Source organism: Hyaena hyaena, unplaced genomic scaffold (genome assembly GCF_003009895.1).
Source record: "Hyaena hyaena isolate Hyena2069 unplaced genomic scaffold, ASM300989v1 scaffold_1619, whole genome shotgun sequence".
NCBI classification, from domain to species: Eukaryota; Metazoa; Chordata; class Mammalia; order Carnivora; family Hyaenidae; genus Hyaena; species Hyaena hyaena.
Genome location: NW_024082259.1, coordinates 126,763 through 153,601, shown reverse-complemented (window position 1 = coordinate 153,601; position 26,839 = coordinate 126,763).

Genomic DNA, 26,839 nt, shown 5'->3' with positions numbered 1-26,839 from the left:
CCATTTCTATCCTTGGTTCATTCTGCCTCCATTTTGAAGGGGAGGAATTATGTCTTAGTCTCTAGTGTAATATATTAACAGTAAAAGGTACTAGGGACAAAGGCTAATTGAATACCTTTACATATACTAGGCAACAATACCAGCCAAAATTAGGGTTTGAGTGGCATCTGAAGTAACTTGGAGGATGAGGACAGCTTATTTGGGATAGGAAAACTTTTGAAATTGATCTTAAATCATCACTGGACTTATGCTTTTTTTTTTAGCAAAAGGGAATTGGAGTACACAACATCCCAGGGCATGCTGCGACTGGAAGAAGGCATCGGTTTTCTCTCCCCCTTCCCAGGCCTAATAGTTACACAGTTGAATGAAGAAGAAGAAAAAAATAAAAAACATCAAACCAGCACTGAAAGACACAGAAATACTTGCACTATCATCATGTAATGATGTCAAAGTTCAAAACATAGAAAAATATTTTCTGAGGACATTTATCTGGATTCATTGTAAGCATCTTCCAATATATTTCCAAAAATGGGAGATGTGGTGAGTTGAAAAGATTAATTCACAGAAGGAGTTTGACAAGGTGCCCAACTTATGTCTGTCTTTATGATTACAGGTTACTTTAAAAGTATTCACCCATTTATATACTATTATTCATATCATGGAAGTTGAACATATACAGTAACATATAAATGGACACAACTGATAAAATGTGAATGATATGAATACCAAAATTTACTTTAATTTTGGGGAATAATTTCCTACCACTGGTACTTAGAACCTGTAAACTCATAAAATAGTTCTAGTCCTTCCACACACTTAGACTGTCAAGTCCAGGATAGAGAATATGGCTGTTTTGCTCAATAAAAGTACCCTCCCAGAAAACAAGTTTTTTTTAATAAATCAAGCTTGGATTCAAAATGGAGACCAGCTTTCATTAAGCCTTAATAGCCTCCAAAATGGAAATTTATAAACTAACAGTAAAAGCAGTATAAGTTCATATTAGGACAGAGTAAACAGGTCAAAATCTGAAGCAGGGGCCTCATGGAGGGCTGGGGAAGGGAGTAAAATGTAAGGGAATGGAAAAATACAAAGACAAAGATATTTAGAAGGGACCTATCTGAGTGCGAAAAAATAGACTCTGTCTTTCAAGAGACAGGAAATCAACTGACTCCTTTGAGGAGAGACCCGTTTCATCCAGAGAAGGAGCTACTGCACGCAATTACTCAAGGAAATAAGAAAGAAGTTTAAGGGCGCCTGGGTGGCTTAGTCGGTTAAGCATCCATTTTTGGCTCAGGTCATGATCTCTCACGAAGCCCACTTTGGATCCTCTGCCCCTCTCTCTTTGCCTATTCCCCACTCTCCTTTAAAAAAAGGAAATAACAAGTTTAGGTTCCTTCCTGATAGCCTATTATCCTTTTTTTCCTTTCTTTTATATTGAGCCAGGGTCTCTCTATACCCTGGAGAAGCTGGGCATTAACTCTTTCAGGTCCTTAGGGTGCCATTTAGAAAACCCCCGCAGTGCTATGGTTCATAGCCCACAAGTCAGCTACCGGAAGGATCTGGATCAATGTGTTTTATGTCACTGCAATTTAAGGGGCAAAAGAATGCTTTTCTTATAAACATGTGATATCCACATTTCTCTTCATCTTTCTATAGAAACAGAATGTCCCCTCTTTTGAACCCAAATTGGGCAATTCAATTACAAAGTCATTAGATCCCACTATAAGATGGTTCAGGGGGAGTTCTTGTTTTCACAAAAAGCCTTTTCTGTGTTCATCCAACCTATATTCTGGCCTCTTGCACTCAGTTTACAAGGTTTCTAATTAAGCTCCAGAGAGGATTATACAGCTCACTGAACTGAGTCACGATGCTGCAACCAGGAGAGAGGAGACACTCCTATTTTATCAGAAAAATAAACACTTTAGTTTCATTTCCTCTGCCACGCATGTTATCTCTTTGTCCTGTCACAGCATTTTTCATAGGTTTTTATTTCAAAGGATTACCTCTAGATTACTGTCAACACAAGCCAGAGGGAAGTCTCCATCTAGAATATAGCAAGTGGTTTTGCCTTCTAAAAAATCTCACTCCAGACAATATAATAATAGCACATGATATCATTGAAATAATCTCTCATAATTTAAGAACAAAGAGACAGTTTTTCAGCAATACCTTGGCCCCAAATCTGAGGAAAATAAAATGTTTATCGGTGACAAAGGCACAATTTACCAACTTGGTTCTTAAAATTGTAACCTTTTAAATTGTTTCAGAAGCGCCACTGGTTTCTGCTGTTCCTTATAACATCTGTAGGCAAAAGGCAATGTGCCGGGTCACAATTCTTAGCTTGGCAAGAAAATGTTGCTTAAGAACATAAAGGTCATTCCCTTTCTTATGCAAGGGGAAAACACTTTAGTTGTTATTCAACTCAAGTAAATGCTTCATAACCATCGAATTAAATATTTCTGAAGGGTTCATTCCTGAGCTTTCTGGGTTGAATTAGGTTTTTCTCAGAACTATACTTCATGTCACCCACATGTCTTAAGAACTGGTGCCTTCTGCTCAGCTGTGCATTTCTTTCCAGACATGCCGGATGTCTATGCAATAAGCACTCTGAAAGTTCAAAGAGACACAGCACATTCTGTGCTTTCTCTTCCCACCATTCCACGTAAACACCATTAATAACTGAACCACTCTTATGCCAAAAGGTTCTGATGGTTGGACTTTGGTCTGTTAATAGTTCACACTCACTCTTTGCCTTTACTGCACTCAATAGAACCATCTCGTAGGGCCAAAATCCAGCCACTCACCACCACACACACTTCTACGGGAGCACAAATACTGACCCAGAGCCTAGAAAAAAACATGCCTGTCACCCTGGTCTCTCACTTCCTACTGTCACAAGCCCCACTCCCCCACAGAGTCTGTTTATTCACAAATTAAACAACTTGTCTTTAGAGTCAAACATTTATCAGGCATTGGAGTTGATACCAGGCAAAGATCAGTGAGCAAAAAGAAAGACAAAAACCCATGCTTCCAAGAAACTTAACACTCTTATGGACACAAATACAGAGGTAAATAAGCAAAAGCACACACAAAATAATTCTGGATAGTACAGTAGTCTTCCCTTAGTGGTGTTTTCACTTTCCACAGTTTCAGTTACCCACAGACAATCACTATCTGGAAGTAGATGATCCTCCTTCTGACAGATGGTAAGAAGGTCACTAGTAGGCTAACACTATGTCACAATGCCTGCATCATTCACCTCACTTTATCTCATCACATGAGCATTTTATCATCTCACATCATAAGAAGTGAGCACAGTATATTTTGAGAGAGACAGACCACATTCACATAACTTTATTACCATGTAACGTTACAGTTGTTCTCTTAGTATCTATTGATGTTAATCTCTTACCATGCTTAATTTATAAGCTAAACTTCGCCATGGGTATGTATGCATAGAAAAAAACCATGGTATATACAGGGTTCAGCGCTATCTGTCGTTTCAGGCATCCATTGAGGGTCTTTGATCGTATCCCCCATAGATAACACAGGGACTACTCTAAAAAGCTATGTAGGGAGGAAACCCCAAGATAGTGTGATAGTGACTTGAGGATAGTCAGTGCCCAGATGGGGAGTTCATGGAAGGCTTTTCTGAGCAGATGGCATTTGAGCTGAAACCTGAAGGAAAAGAAGAATTTGGACGGCGTAAACACCAGATAAAACATTTCAAAACAGAGGAAATAACAAGAACAAAGCCCCCTGGAGTGTTAGAGCAAGAAAGAGAAGCCTAGAAGGATGGAAGTGGGAAAGTACTTCTAAACTGAAGAAAATTGCAAACCACAGTTCTAAGTCTGTGAAAGTTTCTTATGATTCTTCCATATTTCTTTGAAGCGTATCAATGATAAGTTCTTTGTAATAGTGCCCCTCCAATCTCCTTAAAAATATGTGCAAGGGGTACCTGGGTGACTCAGTCAGTTGAGCATCTGACTCTTGGTTTCAGCTCAGTTCATGATTTCACATTTTGTGAGACTGAGCCCTGTATCAGGCAGGCTCTGGGCTGACAGAGCGGAGCCTGCTTAGGATTTTTTTTTTCTCTCTCTTTCTGCATCTCCCTGGCTTTCACTCTCTCTCTCACTCTCTCTCAAAATAAATTAAAAAATAAACTTTAAGGGGCACCTGGGCGGCTCAGTCTTTTGAGCGTCCGACTTTGGCTCAGGCCATGATCTCATGATTTGTGAGATTGAACCCCGCATCAGGCTTGCTGCTGTCAGTGTAAAGTCTGCTTCGGATGCTTTCTGTCTCTCTAAAAAAATAAATAAGTCTTTAAAAAATAAAAAATAAACCTTAAAAAATGTATTTAAAAATATAGGCATGCACGTGCACATGCCTACATATCTGGAACTCCAGTTTCCAGCCTCCTTTACAGCAAGAGGACTGACAAGTATGTCATACCTGGCACAGTGCTGACCAATGAGATCCAAGCAGAAGATTAGACTTTTAAAAGAAAGATATTGGGGCGCCTGGGTGGCTCAGTCAGTTAAGTGTGTTACTTCAGCTCAGGTCATGACCTCGTGGTTCAGGAGTTCAAGCCCTGTATCGGGCTCTGTGCTGACAGCTTAGAACCTGGACCCTGCTTCAGAATCCGTGTCTCCCTCTCTCTCTCTCTCTCTGCACTTCCCCTGCTCACGCTCATGCTCTGTCTCTCTCAAAAATAAACTAAAACATTTAAATAAATAAATAAATAAATAAATAAATAAATAAATAAATAAAGATATTTAAAGTGTTTTCAGAAGGGAGCAGTTTTGGGGCGCCTGGGTGGCTTAGTCGGCTAAGCGTCCGACTTTCGCTTAGGTCATGATCTCGCAGTTCGTGGGTTCGAGCCCCGCGTCGGGTTCTGTGCTGACTGCTGGCTCAGAGCCTGGAGCCTGTTTCAGAGTCTGTGACTCCCTCTCTCTCTGATCTTCCCCTGCTCACGCTGTCTCTCTCTCTCTCCTAGAAATAAATAAAACATTTAAAAAAAAAAAACAAAAAACAGAAGGGAGCAGTTTTGACCTGCACATTGTATTTCCCCTTACTATTCCCCTTTCTATTCTTGCCTGGAAATGAAATATGATGCTGAAAGTGAAACAGCTTTCTTTTGATTCTAAGGTAGCTGTAAGAATAAAGCCACATATTTAGGAGAGTTAAGTGGAAAACTTATAGAAGCCTGAGTTGCTAATACCATTCTGGAGGCAGTATAGAGACTTGGACTATCTCCTAACTTTGTGCTGAGAAAAACAAACTTCCATATATATTATGGAAGTTTTGTGGCTTACGTTTTGTTAAGTTACATGGCTGCATGTAGCCAAATGCAGAATTACTATATGTAAAGTGCCACAAAATAGATAAAAAGATAAATGGTAATTTAATGTCTTCATCATTTCTATTGCTGGTGTACCTTCATAAAGCTGGAATTATTAACATAAAGGGTGTATGAAGGCTGGAAAATATGAAGTTCAGCTATTCCAGAGTTAAGTTATGAAGGAATTTTGAGAGTTATGGAATATAACATAGTTCTCATTCTTTTTAAAACACATCCAGTAGCTATTTACTTCCATAATCATTATGTTATGTTGCAGTGCCAAAATATCTGGAGTTCTAAGGATGCACACAATTAAGTATCATTTATTTGTTGACCTAGTATCTTGCCAGCAAAAGAAAACAAGAGAGAGATTCTGCTCTTGTTTTTCTTGTTTTTCTTTCTACCAGTGACAGTGGCATCTGGCATTTCTCCTATATTCCAAATAATTAAGAAGAAACGCTTTTGCAGATCTAAGCATTTGGAAATTCTCTTAGGAATTTGACAAGAGCAAGTAGATTGATCTGGCCTCCAGCAGCAAGAAATGAGGGGCTGTTGTGGACTACATGGAGAACAGGACAGGTCTGAGAGGATGCTACTGTGGATGTACAACTCTTCTACAAAAATAAATGTCTGCTGCTCAAAAGCCCATGCCAGTCTACTCCATCTTCTACTGGAAACTCCCCAAAGCAATCTTCAATAATCAACTAGGCAGCACCATCAAGAATAAACAGTTGCTATCTATATATTAATTGCCACATTTACAGTATTGAAATAATAATTACTAATCGCTTTTTATGAGATAGCAATGTGCCTAGCATCGTGCTATATAGTCTACATACAGTATCTTTAATCTTTATATTTCTACATAATATGACCAATAATTTTGAAAATACATAGAATTAGTTGAAATTGTGACATACATAGGAGAAATTCAAATGCATTTTTTAATGTCTTCTGTATTGTATGAAGCTAAGATAACTATGCAAACAAATTGTTCTTATATACTACTTTCATTGACTTATTGATGAATGTATGTAGATGCTTTGTCACAGGCACACTTGTTTTTCAGGCTGCTCAACTATGTCTATAGCAATTTTGGACACCATGTTTTTTTTTTGCGAGGGGTGGGGGGGTCCAGGTTTCATCTGGATAATATATATCTGATATACTCAATATGATCAGATATAGTGTGAGGCTCTCCCCAGGGGTGTAATACTGCTCTAGGTTTGTGCCTATAAATACAACAAATCTGATAAATACTATTTTACATAACTCCTATAAAATATATGTACAGAGAATATAATTGTATGCACTTCAGGTGTGTTTCTACTAGGAAAGAAACTCCATTTTGACTAGGTATCTACAAAAAGTTAATTCCAACCCCCCATCCGACAATTTTTCATGTCTGATGTTCAGAAGAATTTCTCAAAGACCAGCTTCCAGCTCCATATATTTCAAATTTTATTTCTCCCCAAATATTATATTTTATTGCTAGGCTCTATAGTTCATGTCCATATTACAACCTAATCTTCCCCCAGTACATTTATATCATGATTTGGATGAGTCAGCATAGTGGACTGTAGGAATATTCCTGGAAGGCATTCAAACTCAGATTAACAATTAATTATATTGGAAGTGACTACAAATATCAAACAATGCCTCCAACTCAACTTTCCCTTAGCAAAATGCAAAGAGAAAAGAAATGCAGAGAGGGAAGAGGAAGGGAGGGAGGAAGGAAAAAACCTGTTGCCACTCTAATCCTACCCATTATGAAGGAAATTATGACAGACAGCAGGGCAGAGAGGAAAGACATGGATTTTTATAACTGTGGTTAAAATATTTTACTTTTACAAATCTTACAGCAGCCTATGAGCAGGTAAATACATTGCTAGGGCTTCTCCCAGGGACCTTGAAAGAAACCAGTGCAAGTGAGGGAATCTGAAGCTTAGACTTCTTTATAGTAAATCTGCTTCAACCCCCAAAGTGCCTGTGTGTTAACAAGAGCAAATTGGGGAGCTGCCATATTTATCTCACCATGAAAACGATGCTTCTAGCCAAGCCTCCACAGTTGCATTCACCAGGTGAGATGAAGGATGCTCACTTCTGAGGCTGAACACCAGAATACATATCCAAGACACAGTAATGACTTAAGTCTGTAGAGAGAACCCAGGAAAAGAAAGAGCTTACAATGTTGCACATAAAAAACCTATTTTAATTCCAGAACATTTTGTGGTTAGGAAAGGGGAGCAGGAGGGACCAAGGAATTACAATTTATGACTCTCTAACAAATAACAAATGCCAGTGACAACAGTTACCATTTATTGAGCACTTCCCCTGTGTCGGTACTGTCACCTCATTTAATTCATGAAACAACCCTTTGAAGTAAGTGGTTTATTATGTACACTTTTAAAAGTCAGATTTATTAAAGTATAATTTATTTTCCCTTTTAGTAAATAAATCCTTGAAATCAGGTAGTATAAGTTCACCAACTTTGTACTTTTTAAAATTTCTTTGGCCAGTCTTGGCCCTTGGCTTTTCCACATAAAGTTTAGAATCAGCTTGATAAGTTCTGGAGAGTCTTGAGATTTTCATTCGGATTGCATGGAATCTGATAGGTGAATTGGGAGGAAGTGATATTTTAAAACTATTAAGTTTTCTGAACCATGAACACAGTATATATCTCCATTTATTTGGGTCCTTTTTAAATTTCTCTGAGTAACATTTTGTCATCTTTTGCTTACAGATCTTGCAGAGATATTATTAGATGTATCCTAAGTATTTCATGGGATATGAGGAGGTCACCTGTCCTTTTATTTGTAGCTTATGACTTTTACTTCATTTGAGAGAAATGTAGAGATGCACCATTGAGGGGAGTTCAGTTAGTTGTCCTCTTCGCAGAATATTTCTTGTGAGCACAAGTGGGAACCTGCAAAGAACACTTTTGAGAAAGTACAGACTCCACATGTATCTTCAACTCCTGGAGATTTTACTGTCATCCTAACTCATACTAGTCTTTCCCCTTCCCTGCTATAATTGTTAGTCACCTCTTTCTTCCATGTTCTTCCAAAAGGGAAACAGTATTTGCTTCATCTGTCTTTGGAAGAGGTTTCTCTACCTTTAGAAACCAATTCATGTGATTAGAAGTCTTATCTCTCTAGTGTTTTTAAGAAGAATAATGGCTTCTGGGGCATCTGTATGGTTCAGTCAGTTAAGTAACCCACTCTTGGATTCTTGATATCAGCTCAGGTCATGATCCCGGAATTGTGGATTCAAGCCCACTCCATGCGGAGACTGTTTGGAATCCTCTCCTCTCCTCCGCTCTCCTCCCCTCCCCTCCTCTCCTGATTCTAATCAGACTCAGATATTTTCCTCTTTATTTCAGTGGAACACTGGAAGCAATACTACAATTATCTGATGAAGCACTAAGGTTCTTATCCCCAAGTGAGTCTAGAGTCCAAGATTTTTTTTTAATTAACTATACCTAGAAAATCTCTACCCTTCTCAGAAGCCTGAACCATTTTAGAATGTAAATGCTTAGCACTTCTGCCATTATTAAAAAGGGTTGGATAATTCTAAATATGAACATATTACTGGCTGCCTTTTGCTTATGTATTCATTTATCGTATTTCCAGTACAATTAACATAAAGTGTTATGTTAGTTTCAGGTGTACAAGATAGTAATTCAACAATTCTGTAAATTATACAGAGTCCATAACAATAAATAGTCTTAATCCCCTTCATCTGTTTCACCCATGACCCTACCCACATTCCTTCTGGTAACCATCAGTTTGTTCTCTCTAGTTAGGAGTCTGCATTTTGTTTGTTTCTTTTTTCCATTGTTCATTTTTGTTTTGTTTCTTAAATTACACATATGATTGAAATCATATGGCATTTGGCTTTCTCTGACTTTTTTCACTTAGAATCAACCTTCTAGATCCATGTTGATGCAAATGGCAAGATTTTGTTCTTTTTTAAGGCTGAGTAACATTCCACTGCATCTGTATACCACCTCTTTTTTATCCATTCATCTATCAATGGACACTTGGGTTGCTTCCATACTTTGGTTATTTCAAATACTGCTGCAATAAACATAGGGATACATATATCTTTTTGAATCAGTGTTTTCATTTTCTTTGGGTAAATACCCAATAGTGGAATTACTGGGTCATATAATTCTATTTTTAATATTTGAGGAACTTCCATACAGTTTTCCACAGTGCTTTCACCAGTTTGCATTCATACCAAGAGTGCAGGAAGGTTCTTTTTTCTCTAAATTCTCTCCAACATTTGTTGTTTCTTGTATTTTTTTTTTTTGAATTTTATTTATTTTTGAGAGAGAGATAGAGACAGCATGAGCAGGGGAGGATCAGAAAGAGAGGGAGGCACAGAATCTGAAACAGGCTCCAGGCTCTGAGCTAGCTGTCAGCACAGAGCCCGATGCAGGGCTCGAACCCATGAACTGTGAGATCATGACCTGAGCCGAAGTCTGACGCTCAACCGACTGAGCCACCCAGGCACCCCTGTCGTTTCTTGTATTTTTATTTTAACCATTATGACAGGTGTGAGGTGATAGCTCATTGTGGCTGTGACTTGCATTTCCATGATTATTAGTGATATTAAGCATCTTTTCATGTTTTCTGCTCATTTTTAATTAGATTGTTTGTTTTTGTGGTGTTGAGTTGTGTAAGTTCTTTATATATTTTGTATACTAACACCTTATTGGATATGTCATTTGCAAATATATTCTCCCACTTAGCAGGCTCTCTTTTTATTTTGTTTATTGCTTCTTTTGCAATGCAGAAGTTTTTTTATTTTGATGTAGTCCCAATAGTTTATTCTTGCTTTTGTTTCCCTTGTCTTAAGAGACATATCTAGAAAAATGTTGCTATAGCTTATATCAGAGAAATTACTGCCTGTTCTCTCCTAGAATTTGTATGGTTACATACATTTACCCATTTTTTGGTTTATTTTTGTGTATGGTGTAAGAAAGTGGTCCAGTTTCATTCTTTTGCATGCAGCTCTCCAGTTTTCCCAGTACCATTTGCAGAAGAGACTGTCTTTTGACCATCATTACATACTCCTGCCTCCTTTGTTAAAGATTAATTTGATCATATAATTGTGAGTTTATTTCTGGGCTTTCTATTATGTTCTGTTGATCTATGTGTTTGTTTTTCTGTCAGTACCATATTGTTTTGACTACTACAGCCTTGTAGTGTATCTTGAAATCTGGGATTGTGATACCTCCAGTTTCATTCTTCTTTTTCAAAATTGCTTTGGCTATTGGGGTATTTGTGGTGCCATACAAATTTAAGGATTGTGTATTCTAGTTCTGTGGAAAATACTGTTGGTATTTTGATAGGAATTACATTAAATACATAGATTGTTTTGGGTAGTATGGGCATTTTAACAATATTTGTTCTCCCAATTCATGAGCATGGAATGCCTTTCCATTTGTGTGATCTTCAGTTTCTTTCATCAGTGTTTTATGGCTATCAGATTATAGGTCTTTCACCTGCTTGGTTAGTTTATTCCTAGATATTTTATTATTTTTGGTACAGTTGTAAATGGGATTGTTTCTTAATTTTTCTTTCTACTACTTTATTATTAGTGTATAGGAATGAAACAGATTTCTGTACATTGATTTTGTATCCTGCAACTTTATGGGATTAATTTATGAGTGCTAGTAGTTTTTTGGTGGAGTCTTTAGGGTTTTCTATATACCATATCATATCATCTATGAATAGTTTTACTTCTTCCTTACTAATTTAAATGCCTTTTATTTCTTTATGTTGTCTAATTGCTGTGGCTAGAACTTCCAATACATTGTTAAATAAAAGTGTTGAGAGTGATATCCTTGTCTTATTCCAGAACTTAGGGAAAAGCTCTTGGGTTTTCACAATTGAATATAATGTTAGCTCTGGCTTTTTAATATATGATCTTTGTTATGTTGAGGTATGTTCCGTCTAAACCTACTTTGTTGAGGGTTTTTTTTTTTTATCATGAATAGATGTTATACTTTATCACATGCTTTTTCTGTTGAAATCACATGCATCTGTTGAAATGGTCATATGGTTTTTATCCTTTCTCTTGTTGATGTGTTATATCACATTGATTGATTGTGAATATTGAACCATCCTTGCATGCCAGGGATAAATCCCACTTGATCATGGTGAATGACATTTTAAATGTATTTTTGGATTTTGTTTCCTAATATTTTTTGAGGATTTTTGCATCTATGTTAATCAGTTATTGGACTGTAGTTTTCTTATTTTGTAGTGTTGTTATCTGGTTTTGATATCAAGGTAAGGCCGACCTCATAGAATAAATTTAAAAGATTTCATTCCTTTTCTATTTGTTGGAATAGTTTGAGAATAAGAGGTTTTAACTCTTCTTTAAATGTTTGATAGAATTTGCCTTTGAAGGCATCTGGTCCTGGACTTTGGTTTATTGGGAGTTTTTTGATTACTGCTTCAATTTCATTGCTGGTAATCAGTTGTTCAAACTTTTCATTTCTTCTTGCTTCAGTTTTGGGAGGTCATATGTTTCTAGGAATTTATCCATTTCCTCTAGGCATATATATCCATTTCTTTCTGGGCATAAAATTTCTCATAACATTCTCTTATAATCCTTTGTATTTCTGTGTTGTTGCACAGAATGTTCTCTTTCATTTCTGATCTTGTTTGTTTGAGCCTTCTTTCTCATTTTCAATGACTCTAGATAAAGTTTTGTCAATTTTGTTGATCTTTTCAAAGATGTAGCTCCTGGTTCGTCGAATTATTCTATTCTTTTTTCTATTTTGTTTATTTTTTGCTGTAATCTTTATTATTTCTTTCCTGCTACTGGTTTTAGTTATTTGTTTTGTTTTCTTTCTCTAGCTCCCTTAGGTGTAAGGATAAGTTGTTTGAGATTTTTCTTATTTCTTTTTTAAAAATTTTTTTTAGCATTTATTCAGTTTTGAGAGACAGAGAATGAGTGGGGAAGGGGCAGAAAGAGAAGGAGACACGGAATCTGAAACAGGCTCTGATCCATCAGCACAGAGCCTGATGTTGGGCTCGAACCCACAAACTGTGAGATCATGACTTGAGCTGAAGTCAGATGCTTAACCGACTAAGCCACCCAGGCACCCCGATTTTTCTTATTTCTTGAGGTAGACCTGTATTTCTACATTTCTCTTTTTTTATTTTTTAATGTTTTATTTATTTCTGAGAAAGAGAGAGAGAGAGAGAGCACTCGCACAGAGGAGAGTTAGAGAGAGAGGGAGACACAGAATCCGAAGCAGGCTACAGGCTCTGAGCTCTCAGCACAGAGCCTGATGCGGGGCTCGAACCCATGAACCATGAGATCATGACCTGAGCCGATGTCAGGCACTTAACCAACTGAGCCACCCAGGAGCCCCCACATTTCGCTTTTAGAACAGACTTTGCTGCATCCCAAAGGTTCTGGACCATTTTGTTTTCATATTTATTTGCCTCCATGCAACTGTTTTGTTTTGTTTTGTTTTGTTTTTGGCCTCCATGTAGGTTTTTTTTTCTTTCAACTGTGATTTCTTGGTTAATCCATTCATTGTTTAGTAGTATGTTATTTAACCTTCACGTATTTGTGTTCTTTCCAGATTTTTTCTGGTGGTTTATTTCTAGTTTAACATTTTGATTAAAGATACATTGTATGACTTCAATCTCTTCAAATTTATTGAAACTTGTATTGTAGTCTAATGTGATATATGCTGGAGAATGTTCCATGTGTACTTGAAAAGAATGTGTATGTGTATTCCACTGTTTTAGGATGGAATGTCCTGAATATATGTTAGATTCATCAGGTCCGGTGTATATTCAAAGCCACTGCTTTCTTGTTGATTTTCTGTTTGAATGCTCTAAGTGCAGTGTTAAAGTTCTCTACTATTATTGTATTACTGTTGATTACTTCTTTTATGTTTGATATTGGCTGCTTTATGTATTTGGGTGTTGTCATGTTGGGTGCATAAATACTACATTTTTTGTTTATTTTCTTATTGGATTGTACCCTTTATGATTATATAATATATTTCTTGGTCTCTTGGCACAGTCTTTGTTTTAAAGACTATTTTGTCCATAAAAATAATAATTTTTTTTAAAAAGTCTATTTTGTCCAGTATAAGTATTGCTACTCTGGTTTTCTTTTCACTTCTGTGTGTATGATATATGCTTTTCCATTCCGTCACTTTCAGTCAACATGTCTTCAGGTCTGAAATGAGTCGCTTGTAGGTAGCAAATAGGTGGTTCTTATTTTGTATGCCTTCAACCACTCTATGGCTTTTAATTGGAGTATTTGGTCCATTTACATTCAAAGTAATTGCTGATAGTTATGTACTTACTGCCATTTGTTACTTGTTTTATTGTTGTTTTTGTAACTCTCTGTTCCTTTCTTTCTCTTGCTTTCTTCTTCTCTCTTGGTTTGCTGGCTTTCTTTAGTGATATATTTGGGTTCCTTTCCATTTTTTTTGGCATATTTATTACCAGCTTTTGATGGAGATTACCATTAGTTTTATACATAGCATCATACACATATAGCAGTCTATGTTAAGCTGATGGTCACTTAAGTTTGAAACCATTCTAAAAGCACTAAATTTTTACCCCTCTTCCCCACCCCCCATTTTAGGTGTATGGTATCATACATCACAACCTTTTATTTTGTGAATCCCTTGACTGACTTTTGTAGGTATACTTAATTTCACTGCTTTTGTGCTTCCTACTTTCTTACTTCTACTTATGTTCTTTCCTTTCCATTCAAAATGTCTCCTTTTTAAACATTTCTTGTAAGGTTGGTTTAATGGTGATGAATTTATTAAGTTTTGTTTGTCTGGAAAACTCTTTATCTCTCCTTCTATTCTGAATAATGGCCTTGCTGGATAGAGCATTCTTGGTTGCAGGTTTCTTTCTTTCAGTACTTCGAATATATCATGCCACTCCATTCTGACCCGAAAAGTTTCTGCTGAAAAATAAGTTGATAGCTTTATTGGATTTCCCTTATATGTATCTATTTTGTCTTTGCTGGTTTTAAAATTCTCTCTTTATCACTATTTTTTGTCATTTTAATTACTATGTGTCTTAGTATGGACATCCTTGGGTTGATTTTGTTGGGGGCTCTCTGTGTATCTCTTGGATCTGGATTTCTGTCCTTCTCCAGATTCAGGAAATTATCAGCTATTATTTCTTTAAACATATTTGCTGCCCCTTTTCTTTTTTTTCTCCTTACTGGGTCCCTATAATGCATATGTTATTATGCTTGATGGTGTCACTGAGTTCTCTATGTCTATTTTCATTTTTATTATTTTTACTCTCTCCCTCATTTAGCTTCATTGCTTTCCATTAATTTGTCCTCCTGGTCACTGATCTGTTCTGCTTCCTTTAATCTGTTTATTCCCTGTAGTGTATTTTTAATTTCAGTTATTGAGTTCTTCATCTCTGATTGGTTCTTTTTATGTTTTCTATCTCTTTGTTGAGAATCTCTATATATCCTCCATTTTTTTTCTCAAATCCAGTGAGTATTTATGACCATTACATTAAATTCTGTATCAGGCATATTACTTATCTCTATTTTGCTTAGCTCTTTTGCTGTGATCTTGTCTTGTTCTTTCATTTGGTACATATTCCTCTGCCTCTTCATTTTGTCTAACTCTCTGTGTCTGTTTCTGTGTGTTAAGAAAGTTATTTCTGTCTCCTGCCCTAGAGAGTAATGGCCTTATAAAGAAGAGGTCTATAGTGCCCTGCAGAACAATATTCCTTGGTCACCAGAACCTGGTACTTCAGAGGTGTCTCATGTGTATTGGATATGCCCTGCTAGTATGGATGAGTCACATTTGTGTTTAGTCCATTTGTTTGCAATGGCTCTCTTTGCCTGTCATGGGCAGGGCTAGTCCCTGTGTTGTTAGTGGACCAGTCTGGGGAATTGGGTCAGATAAGGAGTTTGCCAGCATTCTGTCCCTAGAACTACAGGATGCTTTCCTTGCGTTGACCCCTGAAAAGCTTTCATAGGTGGGCAGGGGCTGTAGTCAGACCATATGCATGCCCCCAGGCCACTACTGGGGTCACGGTTAGATTGATGTGTGTGGTTATCATCTCCTCTCCCAAAGGCAGTGGTTCTTCCCTGTCAGGGCTGCTTGCATACTGCCATGCCTGTAGGGCACCTTTGGATAGATTCCTCCTGTGGGTATGTTGGAGGAGGTGAGTCCACAGGAGAATGCAGGGGCAGGACACACATTGTTAGCAAGATTTGCACAGGTCTGCTGTGGCAGAAGGCCGAGTTGAAGGGAATGGATCCATAGAAACAAGTGGGAACAGGGTGTATTGTTAGCAAACTAGGTAGAGAGTATTCATGCTGCACTTATTCCCACAGGTGTCCATGCATCTAAGCTGGGGGTCCAGGGAGGGAAATGACACTTACCAGCTCCTTTGTTCTTAGAGCAGTATTTCAAAATTCATGCCTCCCCTCCCGGCACAGGCCCTGAGATTAGCAAAAAATCTCCCTCCAGTACACCCTGGGCATCTTTCAAACTGCTGCTTTTGTGCTGTATTTCAGTGGAGCTGTTTGTTGTGCTCTCTCTCTTCAAGTCTCTCATCATTCTCCGGCTCTCCCGGAGCTAAGCACACTGATTTGTAAAGTTCCATGTGTTAAGCCCCACTGATTGTAAGAAATCAAGAAGTTAATCCCTCCAGTTTTCAAAGCCTAGTGTTATAGGGATTGGTCTTCCCAGTGTGAATCTCCATGCCTAGGGTGCCTGATGTGGAATCTGCTTTTTTTCCCTTTCCACTATCCCACAGACCCAATTGGCTACTGACCCCATCTCTGCCCTTCCTACTCTCATTGATGTGGCCTCTTCTCTACATTTGGCTGTGGAGAGTCTGTTCTAACAGTCTTTGAGACATTTTGTGAATTACTTACATTGATATGGGTGTTATCTAGTTGTTTCCTTGGGACGAAGTAAGCCTAGCATCCTCCTACTCCACCATTTTCCCCAGACCTATTGGCTCCCTTTTAGAAATGTTTGAGCAAACCCAGTGGAAACATCATGTGACACAAAACCTTAGACTTGAAAGAAAGGGGCAGATTCTGGGCAAAAGGATTCTGCATCAACCTGGGAAAATTGGTAGAGAGGGAGCTTAGGTTGAGATGCTTATTCAAATGTTACTTAGGAGGAACCAGGATTGTTACCGGAGAAAGTATCAAATTCAAAGACAGAAGCAAAAATAGAAACTAGAATACATAAAAGAAGGTCAGGAAAGAGCACAGAATTGGGCTTTTGAAAAAGGTGGAAAAGTAATTTGGAATAGGACTATAAATATCAAATATATACTCGAGCTTCCATGTAGTCACCTGTAGAAGCCATTCTGGTAGTTTGGGAACCTGTGAAAATCTGACATGCAGCCAGCTGGCCCTCACCGCTTGGCTGGACATCTATTTGTATAGTATATTTTACCTCATAAACCACTTACTCATATTATCTTATGTGAAATTCATGGCAATCTTATGTAATGGGAAGGGAAAGGAATACTAGTTCCATTTTACAGATGGAAAACCCTGACACAGAATGTTCAAAATATATTAAATTTTCCAATCATACCTGCACTCATAGATATGATACAGACAACTATGCTATACCTTTTGTCATTTGAAGATGAATATGTTTGTGTATATATTTAAGTCCTAGATATATATAGAGTTTCATATACTCCCTGAATGTTGCTGACATATTTATAAATGTCATGACTTAGAAAAATCACAAGAAAACCGTTAATGAATCATTGCATTTTACAAACTGCAATATGATAAAAGGGAAGAAATTCAAAAGGGATGAATCCTCTCCAAAGTTCAAGCAATAGATTTTCATATGATGTTGGGAAGAGCAAAAGGTGCTATAGTTCTTAGAGGCACAAATCAAAACTCATTACTTAGAAGATGGATAGGATTAGATAAAAGAGGAAAGACCTGCATGTGATAAGTGGAAGGCACTAGTGAATATCTGGAACATTCTTTTCTTGAGAGCTTCTAGGACCATTTGCCTGTAACACCATTAAACTGCATTTAAGGGTTTATGAGTCTCTTCCTTCATAAATTGTGATTTTCTTGAAAGCGGAGACTGGAAAAGATTCACTTTTTGTATTCTAAGTGCCGAGTAGAGTGCCTAGATACAATAAATATTCAATAATTTTTGGTGAATAAGGCAATGGTGTCAGTATAGTATATATATATGTTTAATGTATATATATCTATATACATATATGCATATGTGTATATATACACACACATGCTTATGTAATAACATCGATACAATTTCATATTAGATATATTACATAATTACATGTGTACACATATACGTTTCCATATATATTATAGAATATATATATTACATAAATATAGAATTATATGAGTGTTGCTTTATAGGGGTATATGTGTGTGTGCTTATACACAAGTATATTTTATGCATGTGTGCATCTTTGTGTATGTGTGTGCATGTAGATATTTTGATCTCTGAATTTTTCACATTTTTAATCTCAAATAGTCTTTAGTCAAATTGAGTTATAAAATTGAGAATAACAACAATGAAAAACAAACAAAACAATTGCCTACTTTGCAAGTGCCTGCTACTTTGCATAGTCTGATCACTCCTGGAATCACAGGTGACTGAAAGTTATTAGAAACTTATAAAGCTAGGCATTCATGAAGCTACAGGAACTCTAACCCAACAATTGGCTAAAATCACTTTCTGATATAATCTGCACAGTGACTGACAGCTGTCTAGGTCTCTCTGCCTCCCTGCAGCCTGCCACCACCCCAGTGACGATTTACCTGTGCCTTCTTATGTACTCTGCAGCTTGACTGAGGTCTTATTCTGAATCACAAAGGTGTGTTGAACAAGGTCTATCTGGAATAAAATGTGGATGCATTCAAGAACATTTCATTCCCATTCATTCATTCATTTCTTCATTCGGAAACATTGAGTATCTTTACTTGGCAGGTACTGTATTAAACACTAGGGCACAAAGGTTAATAAAGTAAATCTCTAACTACTGCTGAAGTTTCCATGGTGATATTTTTTTGAATCCCAGGTTGTATAAGGTGTTTTCAGAGTAAGGTTGGACATGTTCTAAAAAGATGTACCATGACTTAAAACCCAAGTGATTTTGTTTAATAACTTTGACCATCAGAAATCCAGTTTGTACTTCAAACTAAAAAGCTCTGTGCAGTGAAGGAAACCATCAACAAAATGAAAAAATAACCTATGAAATGGGAGAAAATATTTACAAATCATATATCTGACTAGGAGCTAATATACTAAGTATATAAACATAAATATAATTTATATTTATTATATAACTATATATTTTTATATGTTTATATTTTATTTCTATAACTCAGTAGCCAAAAACAAACACTCACTGAAAAATGGGCATAGGATCTGAAAGGTATTTTTCCAAAAAAAAGACATACAGATGGCCAACAGGCACATGAAAAGATGCTCAACATCATTAATCATCAGGAAAATACAGATTAAACTCAGAGTCAGATATCACCTCACAACTGTTAGAATGGGTATTAACAGAAAACAAGAAATAACAAGTGTTGGCAAGGATGTAGAGAAGAGAGAATCCTTGTGTACTGTTGGTGGAAATGTAAATTGGTGCAGCCACTATGGAAAACAATATGGAGGTTTCTCAAAAAATTAAAAATGGAACGACTATATGATCCATCAATTTCACTTCTGGGCACTTACCTGAAGAAAAATGAAAACACTAACTTGAAAAGATATATGCACCCCCATGTTCACTGAAGCATTATTTGCAATAACCAAGACATGGAAGCAACCTACGTGCCCGTTGATGGATGAATGGATAAAGAAAATGCAGTATATATGTATCACATATGTCACATATTTATAGAACATATTTACATAATACAATATTATTCAGGCATAAAAAAGAAGGAAATGTTGCTATTTGCAATGTAACAACATAGATGGATCTTGAGAGCATTATAGTAAGTAAAATAAGTCAGACAGAGAAAGACAAATACTGTATGATCTTACTTATATGTGGAATCTAAATCCACTTCCCTCCCAAAAAAACACCTGAATTTAGAGATATAGAAAAGAGGTAGGTAGTTGCTGCAGGCAGGAGTTTTGGGGTGGGTGAAATGGATGAGGAGGTCAAAAGTTACAACCTTTCAGTTACAAATTAAATAAGTCATAGGGATATAATATAGAGCATGGTGACTATAGTTAATAATACTGTATTGTATATGTGAAAGTTACTAAGACAGTAGATCTTAAAATTTTTTATCACAAAGAAAAAAATTAACTATATGTGGTGATGGATGTTATCTAGACTTATTATGGTGACCATTTCACAATATATACAAATATCAAATTATTGTGCTATATAGCTGAAGATAATATAATTATACATCAGTTATATCTCAGAAATTCCACTCTGAAAAATGAACTAGAATACAAATATATGACATTTGATGATAAAGAAATAATAAATGCATAAAATTTTATATGAAATATTTCATATTTTGAAGATCACTCAGTGAGTGGTCGGGAGTTCAGAGGTGATGTGAGCATGCTTCAACTATGACTGCCTATGACAGAATCTGTACTCAGTTTTGTACTAGAGTAGATTTTATTTCCCTCATGTTTAAGCTAAAACCAGAACCCTGAGGCTTAGGCTTGACATAGGTATACTATAAATGAAGTGCTAATGAGATGGAAATTCTCCAGGTTGCTTTTGAAATTTGCTGCATCAATGTGGACCTGCCTAAAATATCTAAGGGTTTAGAATCATTTTGGAATGATGCCAACCTCTTGAGTTCAAAAATTTAGCTGGGAATTTCTTTCCAAAAGTCTTGTGATGATGATTCTTCTTTTCTGCTTCTTCTTCTTCTTCTTCTTCTTCTTTTTTGGGGGCACTTTGGTTTATAATCCTAGCTGGACCCCATCTGAAGTTCTAAAGCCCATAAAATAAGAATGAATGGTCAATGTAAATAAGCCAACTTGAGAAAATTCAGACCTTGCTTGGCTGAATATTTCTGTTAATCTACCTTGTCTATACTGGTTTGCCTTCTTCTGGCTAGAACCATCTTTCTGCTATAACTCTTTCCCATACAAGAAAATTTCCTTTTCATCATACAGGGATCTTTCTTTCCAAAGGCTGTATATTGAAATTCAATTATTTGGATATGTTTTGTGTCTGAATACTGATAAAAGTAGGATATAATCTATGTTATCTTTAATCAAAAGTTACTTTTATTTGTAGATTCGAAGGGCAACTAAAATTTTTATTTGACAGGTTCCAATCATTCTAGTTTGGCATACCTGCACATTTTTATTGTATCCTGGGATCAGGCATAAATCAAGTGATTTCCCACAGACAAATAAAAGTGGTGGAGTAATATAGTTCCTGGAATTTAACACTTCGCGGTCAGGAGGTCACATATGCTAAGTTGCTTATTTATACGCCTCTTAAAGTTTAAGTCTGTGGGCAGGAGACATGAAGAAATGTGACTTACTATATCCATGAAGAATGTATTGTTCTTTTTCTCCATGTAGATAAAATTAGCAGTGTTGGAACAGTAGATCATACAAAAACGTCATCAGGAACATAGCATTTGCCAACTTTTTGAAATGTGCTTGCTTTATGATCCTCTTTTAATTTTAATCATCAGTGTTAAACAATGAGATTTATTGAACTTTTCTGTTTAATGTGAAAGAGAGAGTTAGTGTGCACCAATTATTGACATGGTTGCTGACACCTCCCAGACTACCTTTGCAGTTAGGTTAGGATCCATCGTAGCTTGAGAGGACACATGCCACTTCTGATTGAGGCAACTAGGAACCCTCTCTCTCATTGCCAAAAGTGGTTTTGGAGGCTGTATTCCAGATGGTGATTGTCAAATGGAGATAGCAATATAACTATGATATAGGACAAAAGATGGACATTTTCACAACTTATGGCATAAAGGACTATAATGAAAACAAAGATAGGTCTTAACAAAGTTTTATGGGATAATTAATTCATTTGTGCAATGCAAATATATTGAATTCCTAGCATGTAACTTATGCTAAGCACTTCCTTCTACATTATCTCCTTTTCACATATTTACCCATTTTAATGTCATTGTGTTCTTTAATTTTTTTAAGTTTATTTATTTACTTTGAGAGACACACAGAGAGAGTGAGCAGGGGAGGGGAAGAGAAGGGGAGAGAGAGAGAATCCCAAGCAGGCTTCATGCTGTCAGCACAGAGCCTGACACGGGGCTTGAACTCACAAACCGTGAGATCATGCCCTGAGCGGAAACCAAGAATCAGTTGCTTAACTGACTGCTATCCAGGCACCCTCATTGTGTTCTTTAGATCATTATATTAAGGCTCAGAAAAGCCTTAATTAGCTCAATGCCTTTCCTAACTTGAAAGGAAATGAGTCAGGATTTGAATCCAGACCTCCTGATTAAGTATCCAGACTTTACTTCCTTAAGAGTACCTTAGAAGTTGAGATGATCAAATTCCACTAAACCCCAAGTCATTTTTATCTGAAGGCTTTAGTTTTTCTCTTTAGAAACATATCTCCCTTGAAATGTATCTGGAATGCATAGGTGAAACACTGGCAAATTAATAAAGGAAATCACGTCAGTGCTCTAAGAAGGGCAGGCCAGGGGTCGTGGTAGAAACTACCTGGAAAAAAAGAAAATCCCTGCAGCTTTATCATAGTCCATATGCAGTTACTTATTGTAGCATTTAAACTCTTGAACACTTGTTTGTCTCTTACCTGCTGGCCTCACCAGCTACTAACAACAAGGAAGGAAGAAGAAAGAAGGGCTTCTTTCCCTTTCATGTTAAGAAGGCCAGCTGCATTGCCAGGATCTCCTGGAACAAACTGGGGAATTGAGGCTCTCTCTGTTTTTCTGTGCAGAACAATGTTGAACTTTCTGAGAACTGGCATAATGCAGTCACGTGTCTTGTTTCTGCATTCAGAATATTGTCTTTTCATAGTCCTTCAGAATATGTTAAGGAGGGCTCACTGTACATCACAAATCATGGTTTAAATTTCAAAGCATTAGATAAAAATGACCTTACACTGCATTTGTAGATGTCACTCTCAAGACATCCCACTGTAGTTTCCATGGGAACAAATGTACATCAAAAGAGAAAGAGAAAGAAAGTGACTGCAAGACCACATTTTCAGTCACTGCCTCTTCTTTCTTTGGGAAAACCAAAATGAGCCCCATGTTCAATGCTGATGAAATTAGATTAAGTCTTATTCCCAACGTGACTGTAGCTTTTTCTTGAGAATCTAATCTTAAGTACTACACACATGTTTATGAAAAAACTTCCCAAAGATTCCATCCATGTGACTTACAAGTTGTATTCATAGCCTCAGAAGGCAAATGTACGTCTTTAGGAGGAAAGTCATTATCATTCATTATTATTGCTGTTATGAAATTATTTGCCAAATTATTATTATTATTATTATTATTATATAGACTTGCCATTTGTTGAAAAGCCACTCTATACTAGGCACTTCAATGGAACCATGAATAAAGTTTGCAATCACTGTCACATATGAACATATATCAAGACTGTATTTTGTCGGTATATATGCAGTGTCTTTCAGAGACGGTGTAATGTGGGTAGCTATTACTAATAAGAATTACCAAACATCACCGTTAAAGGAAAAAGTTGCAGCATTCCAAACTCCAAAACCACACTTCAAGACCACCATGATCTAATTCTGTCTCACAGGGCTCATCTGGAATGCACAATAAACTCAACACTACTTTTTGGGTGGTTGGAGAAAAGCAATGATGTATCATATTTCCAGTCATAATTGAGGCTAATGATATAAAATGTCTTTGTAGCCGATAGAGAATTCAGTAGAAAAATAGTTAAAGAGAAAAATTCTTAGCTACTAGAGCTGAAAAAATATTGGCTCATGTGATACAAAATGATAATTATAGTAAGAAAGAGTTCCAACAATAAGATGTTTTTTAGACTGGAAGCTGCTCCAATCCTACCAAAAAGCTAAGAACAATGTCATCATCATCACCACCATCATCACCTTACCATATTCAGTACCTAGATTGATAAATAATTTAGGCCAGGCACTTTGCTTGGGCACGAGAGATATAGCAGTACCAAAGGCAGATAAATCTTTAATTTCTATGTCCCTTACAGTTTGGCCAACAGAGAGAGTGGAAAAAAAGCATAGGAGTTGCATAAGTATGAGGTAGGGAGTTCAAAATTATTTTCGGGGTAGCAGTAGCTAATAGACTCAAGAATGGTCAGACACTGGAGAAAGAGAAACTAAGACTACAAACACAGTAATGTATACTTTGTTCTTAAGTGAAAACTGAGCAAATGACCCAAAGATTTTTCTGCAAGGAAATGATCCAATAGAAACCTCCATAGAGTAGAGAACATTATGAAACACAGCAAGAACCAATAAATAATATGAAGCAGAATGATGAAAGAGGATTTAGGGGAAAAAAAAAAACATTTCCCTTGGCCACAAAGGGCCATGGTTTTTCCAATTTAACTATGCTGAGACACAAGATAAAAAGATCACAGTGAATATTCCCTATAGATATTGTATATCTTTGCATGTATTTCCCTATACCTACTAATATACTTTATAGAGTATATGGGATGATTTTTAAGCAATGCTTTTTGTTGTCATTATAAAATTCTAAACTTAAAAATTAAAAAGAAATAAAGTTATTTCATCTATATGGGTATAACATTATTATTTACATGGTGGGGAGAGGAGGTCACATACCATTACAGAGGACACTGTATTCAATTCATGGTTCTCCTACCTGCTGTGAGGTTACTTTAGCTAAGTTAATTAACTTTTCAGGGTCACAGATTCTTCATCTTTAGAATGAAGGTGATAATAACACCTATGTCACAGATTCATTTTAAAGATTAGACATAATATATGCAACACATATGAAGCGAGGAGGTCTATAATATTTTGGGGAAATATTTCCCTCCCTTTTCCCTCTTACTTCCATGTGAAAGATCTCCATTGGCCTCTCTCTTTTCACTCTCACTCAAATGTTGAAAAAGTGGTGGGGAAGAACACAAGGGGGCAGAGGAAGTGATAATCTGACTGGAGCATTTGGAAGGAATTAGCATACATGGTTCTCTTCTTTTGGCACTGAGTGTCTGCAGAGAGCTCCATTTTCTCAGCTGCATCTGAGATTGGGTGGAAAAGCTCAATTCTGGGCTGGAGTATGAGGAGGCCCTTTATTGCCAAACATCTAAGCTACGTTCTCCAACAATCTTCTCAGAAATAAAGCTTAAAGTTTAACTTTCATCTGCCTGATGACTATATCTGCTTTTGGTTCTGATCTCTGATGGGAAAAGGGAGTTATTTACTAAACCTCAGAGCCACACATTATGTCGTCATTCCACAAGCAACGACTAATAAGAATAACAGTAATAGTAGTTATAAAGATGATAGCCTAAGAAAATTAACTACTTAATTTGTATCAGTCAGGATTATGTATATTGTATCTTCACAACTCTACGTATTAGGATCTCATTGTCATTTAACAGATGAAAAAATTGAAGGCCAGGAAGGTTAAGTAAAGGACTTGAAATCAATACCTTCTAATTGAAGCAAGTTGGTTTCAAAACCTGCCTCATTATATACTAGGCCAAAAATATCTGAATGAGATGTTTATATCGACAAATTCCTGTCAAGTTTATAGAACTTAAAAAGAGCACAAGAATAAAAAAGATATTTGCAACATTAATTACCAAATAGTTTATTCCTCTCTGAAATAGTTTATTCAGCATCATTTATTTATAGATAATAGGTACCAGGCAGTGGGAAATTCAGGGTGAATAACATAATGGAACAATGTGACAAATCTTCTAGTAGAAGCATAAACAAAGGGTTATAAATAAACCTAGAATGCATTGATTAATTTTAAGGAGGGAATAGGACTTGGGTGAGCAAAAGCTAGAAAATATATGAGGGCTCAAATGTTTCAGCAGTCATAGTGGTAAGCCCATGGGGTCTATGATAGAGAGAATGAAAGAATATGCTGGAAAGAAATGTGGAATCTCAAATGAGAAGGGCCTGAAATGCAATACTGAAGGTTTTATCTGAAAGAAGTAGGTAGTGGACATATTTTTTTTCAAGTGTGAATGATCTAATACCTGTTTCAGAAAGATAATTATATACAAGGAGATTGGGATAGAGGAAGGAAACACTGGTGACAGGGAGATCCATTAGGGTATTGATTATTATGGGTTGAATTATGCCCCCCAAAGATATGTTGAAATCCTCACCTTCAGTACCTGTGAATGTTACCTTATTTGGAAATAGAGTATTTGCAGATGTAATTAAATTAAGATGGGGTCATTAGATTGAGCCCTAATCTAATACGAATATTGTCCTTATAAGAAACAAAGAAAATTGAGACGCAGGGATGCCAAGTGGCCATCGAGGCAGAGACTGAAGTTATACAGCTGCAAGCCAAGGAAATCCAAAGATTGTCGCCAACACCAGAAGATAAGAAAAGCTTTGGGGCAACTGGGTGTTTCAGCTGGTTGAAGCATCCAACTGTGGCTCAGGTCATGATCTCATGGTTTGTGAGTTCAAGCCCCACATCAGGTTTGCTGCTGTCAGCATGGAGCCAGCTTTGGATCCACTGTCACCCTCTCTCTCTCTCTGTCTCTCTGCTTCTCTGCCCCTCCTCTGCTTGCACTCTTTCAAAAGTAAATTTAAAAATGTTTTTAAAAATTTTTGAAAAGAAAAGGTTTGGAATAAATTTTTCCCTAGAGCCTTTAGAGAAAACATGGCCTGCAAAGTGTGTGATTTCTGCCTTCTAGCCTCCAAAACTATGAGAAGATAAATTTCTGTTGTTTTAAGCCACCGAGCTTGTGGTAATCTTTTCACAGTAGCCTAAGGAAACTAAGTATTAGAATACTTCAGTCAAGAAATAGTGAGGACTTAAATTAAGGTGGAGGCAATAAATGTGGAGAGGAAGGGGTGTGTGGTGGGCCAAGGCTGCTAGGCTTGCTGCAGGACTGAGGAAGCAGGAGAAGTGGGCGCAGAACAGTGGAGGCACAGGACTCCCTTAACTGGGAATAGAGTGAGTACACCCTTGAATTTTGATGAGCCCCTTTTCACAGACCTCCAGAACTGCTTCCAGATCCCAAGAGGGAGGGGACTGTTGAGAAGGTAGGACCAGTACCTCCACCAGCTAGTCTGGCTCCAATAACCCTGGAGGTTTGGCTCATCTTAGAAGTGGTTTAGGAGAAATACAGGCCTAGGGCTCTGGCCACCAGGCTACAGCAGGAGACCTAGATAGGGAGATTGGCATTGGTTTGATTTTTCTGTCTTCCCATATTTTCCCTCAAATTTTGTAGCAAGTGTTACATGATTTATAAGAAATGAGAAACCAGAAATAATATGTCTAATTTACTCATTCTGGAAATTGGGGAGTAACAGA